Raw genomic sequence first — 13,358 nt, 5'->3', positions numbered from 1 at the left:
GACTTCCAAAAAGAGCTACAACACCAGAAATCGTAGAAAAAAATACGTTATATCGTATGGGAAAATTGTCGAGTGACTGAAATAGATTTAGTAGAAGCCCTAGGCATCTCATTGGGCAATGTAAGCAATATTTTTACTGAAGTATTGGGATTCAGAAAGCTGTGTGCCTATTGGGTATGCCAAGATACTAAAGAGTGGTGTGAACTTCGATTTTCGGCTCCGAAAAGAGTTCGAGTTTAGAAATCGGCCAAGAAAGTTTTAGCATCAGATTTTTGGGATGCGAAAAGAATTTCATTTGTAGATTACTCGACAATGCTGTTGAAAGTTTATCTGCTTTGATACATGATGCAGCTCTTGCCTCTACACCTAAAAAAAATAGCAACGATAGTCGACATACCTCTGTGCATGTTTCTGCACAAATCAGAGCCTTAATTCAACAAAAGAGACGATTACGAAAGAAATGGCAAACTAGTAGAAATCAAAGAGATAAAACAGTTCTAAATAAAGCCACTAGTGAACTCAAACACAAATTGAAAGACTTTAGAAATAAATCGATCTCAAGCTATATTCAAAACCTTAATGACAATAATAATGATGATTATAAAATATGGAGGGCAACGAAGTACCTAAAACACCCAAAGAAGAGAAGTGTACCTATTAAAGATTGCAATGATAGATGGTGCAGAACAGATAAGAGCAAAGCTGATGCTTTTGCAAAGCATCTAGAAAAAACTTTCACAGCCTTTAACAGCAGTAACAATAACGACTCTGACGTTCTTCAATTCTTCCCGTGCCAACTATCGTTGCCAATTAAGCATATTACACCTGCAGAAATTCATACCGAAATAGAAAACTTAAGTAAAAATAAATCACCAGGCTATGATAAAATTGATTCTAAAGTGGCAAAGTGTTTACCAAAAAAAGGCATTATGCTGCTGACACATATTTACAACGCTATATTAAGATTAAACCATTTTCCTACACAATGGAAATGCGCGGAAATTGTTATGATTCCCAAGCCAAATAAGCCTGAAAATGAAGTAACGTCTTACAGACCAATAAGTTTACTGACACTTTTCTCTAAAATATTTGAGAGAATATTTTTACGGAGAATATCGCCAACTTTAAAACCACATAATATAATACCTGAATATCAATTTGGTTTTCGCCGACACCATGGAACTCCCGAACAATACCACCGAGTGGTTAACTTCATTGTTGATTCTTTCGAGAGAAAAGAGTATTGTTCAGCTGTCTTTTTGGATATCCAACAAGCACTCGACAAAGTTTGGCATCATGGTCTTTTATACAAATTGAAAAAAATCTTCCCCTCACAGATATATTTAATTCTAAAATCGTATCTTACTGAAAGATCATTTTACGTGAAAGTGAAAGATGAAACATCTAGCTTTGCATACATCAAAGCTGGGGTACCTCAAGGAAGCGTACTCGGTCCAGTTCTTTATACTATTTTCACATCAGATATGCCAGTAACTGAAAATATACTTATTGCAACATATGCTGATGATACCGCTTTTCTTACATCAAGTTATTCTCCAACCGAATCTACCTCACTAGTACAAATTGCATTGAATTACTTGCAGGTCTGGTTAGACTGCTGGAAGATTAAAGTTAATACCAACAAATCTGTACATGTTTTATTTACACTACGGTAAAATGACTGTCCTGACTTGCAGATCAATGGAAACATTATTCCTAAATGTAACAGTGTAAAATATTTAGGCTTACACCTAGACAAGCGATTAACATGGAAGTGTCATATACAAGCTAAAGCTAACCAATTAAAAATTAAAACAAGAACACTTTATTGGTTACTTGGACCTAAGTCACCACTTTACCTTGAAACCAAATTATTATTATACAAAGCCTTATTGAAGCCAGTATGGACAACTTTGGGGAACAGCCTCTAATTCAAATATAGAAATCTTACAAAGATATCAGTCGAAAACCCTTAGATTGATAACGAGTGCACCCTGGTTCATTACCAATAAAGCCATTCATTCAGACTTACATATTCCTTTCATAAAAACTGAGATTAAAAGATTCAGTACAGCATATTTGCAAAGGATCAGCTATCATGAAAACCCGCTTGCAATAACTCTCTTAATGAAACCAATGAAATAATTAGACTGAAAAGACAACATGTTCTAGATCTCCCATTTCGTACCTAATCACTATTTATTAATATGTTTACAACATATTCATATAACGTTATCACATGTATAGCCTTAACTTTATATATATATATGTAATATATTACATATAAGTATATTATTATTGTTTTCACTGGAGATCAATAATACATGTCAAATAACCACAATGTTATATAATTTGCTTATTGTTCTTAGAATAGATTGCAAATAAAAGTATTATAAAAAAAAAGATTACTTGCAAACTGGTGAAACAATTAATTCAGAATTTTATTGTAAACTTTTAGACCAGCTGCATGAAAAAATTTAAATTCGTATTGCAAACCATAAAGCACTGTTTTTCTTATCGAACCGCAAAACTTATTGTCCCAAATGATAGATCAGCATTCAAGGTCATTTCGAAAGCATAAAACGCCTATGTTACACCATATAAAGGCATCATCGGGAAATCCATGTGTGCAAATATTTTCACAAAATACAATACAATACAGGAACAAATTTTCCCACCCTGGTTGTTTTGGTTTTCTTGTAGTGAAATTTATGGGAACGATTTACTCACATGGAATTCACGTTAAGGCTGATTAGCTCTTCTTTACTCTACTCCTCCGACCCTTACTTAAGCTAAACAGTGTCAAAAATCTGCATTCCTACACGTATTTGTGACTTTCATAATTCAACCCCCTTTGAGAACTGCAGCAAAGAGAGCCCAAAGCTTAAGCGCAATTAAAGCACGATCACAGCTTCACTCTCAACCAACTCACATGCTCTCTGCAATAAATGCACTCCCAGCTTACTTAACTTCTTCTTCCAATATTCCATGCTCCCAAAATAAAGACAACAACAACAGCCAATAACCATTCAAGCTTAAAATGTCAAAGACCAGGTTGCAAATACAGTGGCTTGCAGCGGTAAGTTTGGCAAGTCAGCGTTGGCTGAGCACAGCAGCTGATAGACTTGCGCAGACGTGCGATTAGAATTCCTTCATCGCGGCTCAGTTAGTTGACTACGTGCATTTGAACGAGTTGGTTGCGAAGTGCGCACGAGTAGGACGGAGAAGTGAATGATTACCTAGTAACTACACGTATTAAAAACGACAAATAGTGACTATGTAAATATTATACGCGTATATAACTCGTAGATATGTAATGAAAACAATAGCAATAATAAGCGAATGAGAGACCACGGACAAGCACTATAAAATGAGGTGTCACTGATCGTCAATGATGAATTGCTGTCTATTTGCCATAACTACACAGTTGAGTGCAAACGCACCTTCTAACGCGCGCTCTTACATACTGATACATACAAACATATATCCGAATTAGAAATCGGTGACTATTGCAAATTTATATGTGCGTGTGTTATTGGCGGCTTTAAGAAAATTACAAGCAACCGTACCAAACCAAACCGAAAAAATCGTTTATTTTGAGAAGTGAAATGTTGGCACTAAATGCGAAACTGAAACGGATCGCAAATGTTTTGTTGTTACTTGTGTATATTTCTTGAATTTTTATTTGTTGGGGAAAGGTTTTTACCGCTGCTTGTGCGCGTGTGTGTGTGTCTGGGAAACCTGAATTACGAGCTCAATAGAAAGGAAAAGAAAGCAAAAAAAACAACAATCATAAAAAACGTTTTATTGTTACACCAGCAACTGTGAAATATTAGCTGATGCTGTATACAAAAAAATAATAAAAATAATAAAAACAATAATAGTGACTCGTATTAAAAAATTGTAGCAAATGAAGCTTAGCAAGTGAAGAGTATGTAGGCAAAGAGTGCAATCGGATTAGTGTGAAATTAGTTCATGACTTCAACAACAAAACCACCAACAAGTCGTACCAGCAACAGCCCAGTTCTATTCATCAACACTTGTTCTACTATTGAATAAATTATTATTGTTGGTTTTATTATTATAGTATATACTACAAACAGACATATGAAGATACGTATTACTTATACGAGTAAAGTTCTTGCACAAAATGAGTATGTGAAAAATTGTGATTGCTGTGTACGAAGAGGTTGTGCCGAAAACGCCCACAAATTACAATTACAAATTTTTGAGTCATCCACTTGGCTTCTGAATACTTACTGCTTAATATAGAAACAAACAGATATGGACAACTAAATAGAGCCAAAATGATATTTCAAGTTTCTCAAAATATTTTATTATTATCTTTTAGTTACTTGTTTCCCTTTGCAAAGATTTGCAAATCTTTTGCGCAATATGCAAAGTAATTAGAACAATTTTATACATACGAGTAGTGGTTATTAAATAACTAGACTGTTACTGCAAAACATTTTATTTGGATTTCATACATGTATAAGAAATAACTTTTAACTGCATCCTGTAACTCTTGTGGTTTCATCCTGTTTAAAATAAAGATCGTCTATGAGTCTTCAATCAGTAAAATCCGCCAAATACTCGATTAATGAATGCCAAATTCTTGAAACTGTCGAGATATCGATGTTGAAGATTGTTCAGCAACACTTTGCGCTACAGCAGGAATATTCTTAACAGATCTTCCAATTTTAGTCCGCCAGTTCTTTTTCAATCGTCGATAGCATCAGTTTCTGGAAATTTTTCCAACAACCTTTGAATTGTCGACTCATTCAGATGATTATTTTTACCAAAAAAATTATAAATTTTCCTATTTTTCTTAAAGGTTAGCCATTTTCATAAAAAGTTTCAATAATTTTAACGCGTTGTTCTATCGTGTAAAATTGTACATCTGTCTGCTTGCAAAAGTCAAAGGAATTATTCAGTACTGACATCTGTGCGTCACTTTTGAAATACCTTTGAATGTAGATGTAAAGGGTGATTTTTTGAGAGCTATAGGAAAGTTTTTCAAAAAAACACACGTAAAATTCAGAAAAATGCAGGAATTTTTTATTTAAATCAATAGTACAGACCATATAATTTAATGTTTGAAGATTATTTCATGCAAATGTTGACCGCGACTGCGCTTCAAATGGTCCAACCGATTAGTCCAATTTTGGCACACTCTTTCCAATGTTTCGGCCGGTGTCTCACATATATATGCTTTAATGTTGTCTTCCAATGCGTTAATTGAAGCAGAAAGCACAAAGAATAATCTAAAGGCGTTATATCGCACGATCTGGGTGGCCAATTGACAGGTCCCGAACGTGAAATAAAATGTGCGCCGAACTCGCCTCTCAACAAGTCCATTGTTATGCGTGCTGTGTGGCATGTGGCACCGTCTTGCTGAAACCACATGTCATGCAAGTCAAGCTCTTGCATTTTGGGCAAAAAAAAGTTGGATATCATTTCACGGTAGCGCTCACCATTCACAGTTACGTTACGATTCTTTGAAGAAGTACAGTCCAATGATACCTTCAGCCCATAAACCGCACCAAACTGTAACCTTTTCTGGATACATTGGTAACTCTTGCAATTCTTCTGGCTGATCTCCATTGATCCAAAAATGAGCTTCGTCGCTGAACACAATTTTTCGATAAGAAAGTGGATCTTAAACTTTCTTAACAGTACACGCATTTTTATACTAAAATTCAATGATTTGCAAGCGTTGTTCGTTTGTAAGACGATTCATGGATAAATTATAGACCAAACTCAAGATGTTTGACAGTGAAACAAAACACGAAACGTGCGTCAGCTGTTTAAACCAATTGTTTAAAAAGATAATAGCTAAAAAATCACCCATATATCTGTATTATATTTATATTATAAATTCATATGTATATTAACTTATCACTTTTAATCTATTCCTTTACTCTCATAACTCCACGCGAACCGTCCGTTGTTTCAAACAATATATGATTCTTGAAATTCCAACTGCTAGCTGACATGGGTGTGAGCATAACTTTGTCCTTGCCTGCTTCAACGGGCTCTTTATTTCTATTCAGGCTATTCGTCCTTTTGCTGCGAATTTTACTATATAAAACAGGTAGAAGTGGTACAGCATAAGATCCGGGTGAATGAGACGGATCATTTAATGCTGGAATGCTGTACTCGAAGAAAAGACTGTAAATAATATGAAATGAGCCAGCATATTATCTTTTTCTACTTATGTTGCAACACTTTACATATAATATTTTCGATGAAATAAATAACACTCAAAATCAAGCGAAGTATATGGATCTCCTTGTTTTACTGCACCCTACAAGTTCTGCGACTCGTCTCCAGAAACTCCAAGCCTCTTGCTCCTCGAATGCAGGAAAGCGAAAACACCTCGGTTCAGTAAAGGGAGAGCGCATACATGAGTTGCAATCCACTGCTAAGAGAATGTTGTCTAGATGAAGTATGGCGGATAGTAGAAGCCATCGATCCGTTTTCGGACTTCTTCATAAGAGTGAAAATGCCGATCAGCTAGAGCATGAACCGTTGATCGAAACAAATGATAGTCGGAAGCAGCAACCCCTGAATAGTTCCCAAGTGAGTCTTCACCGCCTTTGCAGCATGAAGCCGAGCGTTATCATGCTGGAGGATAATTTTATTTTGTCTACCATAATACTAGGGTCATATTTTCTCTACTTATTTACCGCGGCACACTCAATATACTTAGTCCTGCCATAAGTTCTGTTACAAGTTAAGTCCGTTATAGATATGAAATTAGAATACTTTTTTAATGAAGTTAGTTTTATTTAATCATGTGAAGATTTAAAAATTAAATTTAAAATTTTCATTCGAAATGATTAGCATTGCCTTTTACGCAAGCCTTCAAACGAGTAGGCCATGCAGCTATTACAGCCCACATGGTTTCCATGGATATTGACGTCGCTGCTCGAACTGTAAGGTCTTCGACAGGTCATGTTCTCCAATTATGACCACAAACTGTAGTCCAACGGATTCAGATATAGACTTCCAGACGAACAATCTTCCGCGGCTATGCTCCGAGGAACACTGCCATGTGGTTTTTGCCTTGTGTGCTGGAGCGGCATCTTGCTGGAAGATCCAGATCCAACGCTCTCCATTAAAGAGAATACTGCTCAACTGCTTCGCCACGCCTTCTAAGACACTCTCCTGGTATACTTTTGCCCCGGTCTAAATCAATTTTTCGCAGAAATGAAGAGATGTAATACATTTTTAGGACGTTGACCGCGTACCACCGAAGAGGCTGCTTGCATCTGTCGAGTCTAATTTTCTTCAAGCGCGTTGTCAAAAGATGATCAATTGAGCGACAGAAGGCTTTCATGTGGACATCATATCTATTTAGCCTTGATATGCATCTGGTCGATTCATTAATTTCTCTGAATATAATTTTCAGCTTTCTAAGAATTTCCGCGAATTCTTTCTCAAACGGCTTTTATGGCCGCACTGGTTCGAACCACGCAAGGACCTCCACTTCTTTTTCTGTCTGTCACTTCAGACGTTTGGGAAAAGCGATTCAGGAAACTAGATTCTCGAAATATCAATTCGTGAATCTCACTTGCACTTTTACCACACTGATGTAATGCAATCACTGCAGTGCGATTTTCTTTAGCTCCCCACTCCATTGTTAACCAGCGAAATTTGCCACGAAGCTGAGTATAATTTGTGAGTAGACAATACGTACGAACAACAGCGAAAATAACGGAACTTTTTTGTGCAAATTTGTTCTCGCCGAATGCATTGTAAAATTTGTCACAGAATTTATGGCAAGACTAAGTTCATATGTCCGGCATGTGAAGATACCCGCGTGACACTAACCGCATCTTCGTTTGTCCGCATAAGCCTATTCCCCTAACACACGGATTCCTTTGCTCGGACTCCGTAGAAAAATTACGTTTCCTGGCCTATATTTTGATGAGATTGATAATGATTGAAGGTTTCTATGCTTTAAAACAGCAACAACAGTATCTGTTTTTAATTTAATTTGTGTATTTCGTACAATATAGTAACTTATTTGATTTTTAACTTCTTGTACGCTCTTAGTATTCTCATGTAAGCTCCTGAATATTCTGCGCTTCTGTAGGAAAAAATTATCCAAAAACAGTGATTCACACAAAGATAGAACCCAATCTTTAGCCGTAGAACAAAGTTGCTAAGTAATGCACAACACTGTACAATGGATATCTAAGTATATTTCACACTCTTCCTCTACAATCAGCGCTACGCATAAACAAATAATGCATATGACTTACCTACATCAACAGCAAATACTCGTAGACGAACACGACCAACCAATCAAGCCAACAAACGGGATTTACATACATATCTACGTACATATTTATTTACAAGAAAATTTGCATTCAATTATTAAACTTACAAATGAATCAAAATGTAGCCTTGCAAGTAGATGAGAAAACAACAACAAATCTAAAGTGTAATGAAACTGTTTGCTGAGGCCGTAGAAAAGCGGTCGGTCGCACTTCGCTAACTTATCACTTTCTTTCGGAAACGTGTGCAGGTGATGGCCGGTGAGGTGATGAGGCCGGTGAGCATGATGATGGTGAACCCCAAGTGAGCTGGTCACTCGTAATGGCCACTGTAAAACTGGTTTCCCTCACATCGGTTGCAGCCTATGAGACGCTTTTGTGTTCATTTTTCATCAACAGCAACGTGCGCCGTCACCGATCAACAAACTAGCTTACTTACATACATATATATGTATATAGGTATATATGGATATGTGCATGTATATACATATGTATGTTCTTACAAATGTATAGAGCTCATATTGTATGCAGTTTGTGTACGCTGCGGTATTCAAAATCTGGGACATAATAATTTTAAACAAAAAATACGTATCAGCTAATACATATACCCAAAAACTAGAAAATAAAATTGTAGGGAATAATATCGTCTTCTATGTGGGTTAAACAAAAAGTGACACAATTTCGTTGGAAATCGTTTAATGTTTACAGTTTTTTGGAAGCTTCTTTGTAAAGCAATCTTAGTTTCTAAAGAAATGAAAGCGTCGTCAATTGAGTTCAGTTCAAAACGATTTATACCCAAACACAAATGTAAAGAAGTTATGTTTTTAAGGTCGCATCAATAGGCCAAGCAATTTCTCACCTTTTCTATCTTCTCACTATGTACATAAATATACGCATGTATTTGATGCCTTATTGGTGTATTTAACAGTTGGTTGATTAGAGTGTTTTCAAGTGATTACTGATTGTCTACAGTAATTGTTGTTGTTGTTGTTGTAGCAGCATAAACATTCCCAAACATACATATGTATAAGGTTGGCCAAAAAGTCTTGCGGTATTTCCGTAAGCTTGTCTTTGCAAGCGCGTAGTTCTAGTTGTATTCGTCGCATCGGTTCACGCTAGAGCTTTTTGGAAAGCTCTTTTCACGTGCTAACACGTGTTTGATTAATTGTTGTTTGCTTTTAGTCGTTCGTGAGTTATAGCGTCGCAAACATGGAGCAAAATAAAGAGAAAATACGGCATATTTTACATTACTACTACGATAAAGGCAAAAATGCATCTCATGCTGCCAATAAAATTTGTACAGTTTATGGACCCGATACAGTTTCCATTTCCACCGCACACCGATGGTTTCAACGTTTTCGTTCTGGTGCAGAGGTGATCGAAGATGCGTCACGGTCCCGAAGGCCTGTCGTCGAAAATTGCGATAAAATCGCTGAATTGATCGAAAGAGACCGGCATAGTAGCAGCCGTAGCATCGGCCAAGAGCTGGGCATGAGTCATCAAACCGTTATGAACCATTTGAAGAAGCTTGGATTCAAAAAGAAGCTCGATGTATGGGTGCCACACGACTTGACGCAAAAAAACATTTTTGCCCGTATGGATGCATGCGAATCGCATCTAAATCGCAACAAAATCGACCCGTTTTTGAAGCGTATTGTGACTGGCGATGAAAAGTGGGTCACTTACGAATACGTGAAGTGCAAACGGTCGTGGTCGAAAAGCGGTGAAGCTGCCCAGACGGTGGCCAAGCCTGGATTGACGGCCAGGAAGGTTCTTCTGTGTGTTTGGTGGGATTGGCAGGGAATCATACACTATGAGCTGCTCCCCTATGGCCAAACGCTCAATTCGGACCTGTACTGTCAACAACTGGACCGCTTGAATGTAGCACTCATGCAGAAGAGGCCATCTTTGATCAACAGAGGCCGAATTGTCTTCCATCAGGACAACGCCAGGCCACACACATCTTTGGTGACGCGCCAGAAGCTCCGGGAGCTCGGATGGGAGGTTCTTTTGCATCCACCGTATAGTCCGGATCTCGCACCAAGTGATTACCACCTATTTCTGTCCATGGCGAACGAGCTTGGTAGTCGGAAGTTGTCCTCGAGAGAGTCCTGTGAAAATTGGCTCTCCGAGTTTTTTGACAATAGGGAAGCGAGCTTCTATAAGAGGGGCATTATGAAGTTGGCATCTCGTTGGGAACTCGTCATCGAACAAAACGGCGCATATTTGACTTAAATCGCATTATTATAACCAATTTTATGAACAATTGAAAATTCAATAAAAATACCGCAAGACTTTTTTGACAACCTTATATATGGGGAATACTGCTGAAGTGACAGTCCTTGGCCGGATATACATAAATATGGGTCATTCCGGTAACCTAGAACCGACTGTCGTGGGAACGACTGCTTAATTTTCTGCCTTATAATACGTTCACATATGCATTAATCACCTATAAATCCACCAAATTAATCTACCCGTTCACATATGGCAGATTACCTGCAAAATTTACAATCAGCTGTCAATACTGCTTTGAGAGGTTTTTCTTCATAGAAATTATTTTGGTGGAATATTTCGGTGTTTTTGGTTTCTTTAATTATTATTAACGATATGAAAAAAATACAAGGAGAAAGAATAGCTAATTTAATTGCGCAATTAATTGGCTGCTAATAATAAACAGTTGGAGGAAATCCGTATGCGACGTTTACTGAGGTTGCAAGAAATGATGGCAGCAATTCGCATGGGATAGATATTCAATATTACATTTTACAATAAGTAATAAGAGGACAAAACGTTTATGGACACACGTTTTTTTCTGTAAAATGAATCCCTAATTAATAATATTTAACAAAAATTTTATTAGAATTATGTTTACAGACCTGCTTTTCTTTTCCGGCATGAATATGTGAACGTATTATTACTTTACTTTACGATAGGCTAAGCCGATAGCTCTGGAATTTAGCGCGTTTATTTTATATTCCTTAATTTTAATTATATCTATAAATAAATAAATAAAAATAATAAAACGATAGGTAAGCGATTTTTTTTTCAGCGAGCGCTGGGTTAGCACACGAGCGTGCAAAGTTGCGAGATTCTGCTGGCAACTGGTAGATCAAGGGCGCTCAAGGAAGCTTCTAGGGCTAACAAAGTCGCAGCTCTCAAACTTTGCGGGGGTCCTTTCTGGACATTGTCTATATGCTTCAAGGCCTTTCTGCAGCAGCTGTTTCGGGTGAGTTAGCTCAGCATCTTCTCCTCAGCTGTCTTGTTCACGCCAGACACATTTGAAAAATTTCATTAGTAGTATAAGACGGTTAACGCAACCGTAAATAGTTATCGTTTGGTTTCCTTCTCTATAACAATCAACCACTCATCAATCCTCACCACTATCCTTTCTCACTTTCACTTTCACTTTCTGCCTTTTACTGTCACAATGGTACCACAATATATATTTTTTATATATTCGCTTGACCAACCCATCTTACCTAACCTAATCTAACCTAGTGAGATTGTTCCACAGAAAGGTCAATCGGTAACTACTTATACACAAATTCATTGGAATGCCCAGAAAAAGGTCACTAATTTCCTCTAAACTGGCATTTCGGCCAATGTGATCTGCAATTTCTACATACCGGTTATCATGCAACCTAAGACATCAAAAAAGTGGTCGCTTACGCGATGTTTACAGGTTGGTCCATATGTGGTTGCCTCAGCTGGCATCGGAGTAGCGGATCCGGTTAAGGCTATTTTCCAAATCCTGTTTGCAATATTTGATTCATTTCATTCTACAAGATGTAATACTATCTTTCTGTGAAGATTTTCACTGTCAAAATAACCTAGGAAAAAAATAAAATCACTGCATATATTACCTAATAAAAACACTATGTATATAGGGCACATCATATTGTGCCATGCCTCTAATCATTCAATGTGAGTGTTTTCCGGGCATCTTTCTCTGCGTTCATCGGTCGAATAGTAACCAAAGTGAGCACATTGTTTTCTTATCGCTGTGCTTTTATTCAGCCGTTTTATTTAAATATAACTGCCAATAACCCTCAAGATCCTCAAATCTTTATACCTAGCTATTAGTTCCTGTTTCCAGCTCACTTTATACTGTTAAGGTTGAGACGGCAACGATGCAACATGAGCGTATATTGTGTTGAGTTTTTTTGTATATTACCAACACAATCGCAGTTTTTTCGTAAAGATACCGCTGTCATTACCCCCGTTACGTCAGCCAATCAGCTTTCAAATTCGCTGAGAGCCGGTTAACGAGGTAATCTTAAGCTTATTCCAGAAAAAACTGTGCTTTCGATACGGTTTTATAAGAGGGAAAGATGGGTTACACGAGTTGGGAAAAGTGATTAGCGACTAGAGGGCTCTATTCACAGGTATGACGTATGTTGAGTGCATCAGTGTATGACAACGCTGGCATTAGAAGAAATACTATGAGACTCCAGATATAAACTTTAATTTTTTCCACTATGTAATTGGCGACATTTTTTCACTTCATCTCTTAATTTCTTCGTATCTATTTTCACTTAAAATCTCAACAATAAAAAAACCCCATATAGAATACAAATGGGAAACAATCACTTCTCTAGAGCAAATCTGAAATTCTTAGAAATTTCAGCCGCGCGAGCTCGTTAAATTTAGAGAAGGGAAAAATCATTATTTTCCAATTTTGTTTTTGAATAACTTTTTTCACTGCATAGAAAAACGTGATTTTGAGTGATGAAAATCTTTATTTTGATTTTCCCCCGCTCCATTCCTTGTCGATTTGTAGACTGCAGCTGTCTAGTTCACTAGTATCAAATATGACTGACGTACGACGCTAATAAAAAATTATAAAGCTTCCGAAAGGAGATTAATTTTGCGCCACCTTGTGCAATATCCAGCATAAATTGTGCCAGTTTTCTCAAGTTCACCACGTAGCTTTGCCAATTAATTAATTAATTAGTGTTTGTACTGGTACTGGAATTCTGTAAGATTTCTTAAGTTAAGGTTTCTAAGAGAATACACCAGATTCGCTTCAATACTGCTATACATAATTTTTGAGTCATCTTTGAAAGCTAG

At 37.0% G+C, this 13,358-nt stretch overlaps 1 protein-coding gene across 1 annotated transcript in view; it reads left to right on the top strand.

The window, feature by feature from the left end:
* The first annotated feature begins 3,194 nt into the window (after positions 1-3,194).
* The window catches only part of LOC129253392 (glutamyl aminopeptidase), a 33,536-nt gene continuing 23,372 nt past the window's right edge, over positions 3,195-13,358 (top strand). Inside the window, exon 1 of the mRNA XM_054891750.1 lies at positions 3,195-3,279. The gene's annotated coding sequence lies outside the window, so the exon portion shown is untranslated. The remainder of the gene's footprint in view (positions 3,280-13,358) is intronic.

This window comes from Anastrepha obliqua, chromosome 1 (genome assembly GCF_027943255.1).
Source record: "Anastrepha obliqua isolate idAnaObli1 chromosome 1, idAnaObli1_1.0, whole genome shotgun sequence".
NCBI classification, from domain to species: domain Eukaryota; kingdom Metazoa; phylum Arthropoda; class Insecta; order Diptera; family Tephritidae; genus Anastrepha; species Anastrepha obliqua.
This window is presented reverse-complemented; position numbering and strand designations above follow the sequence as displayed.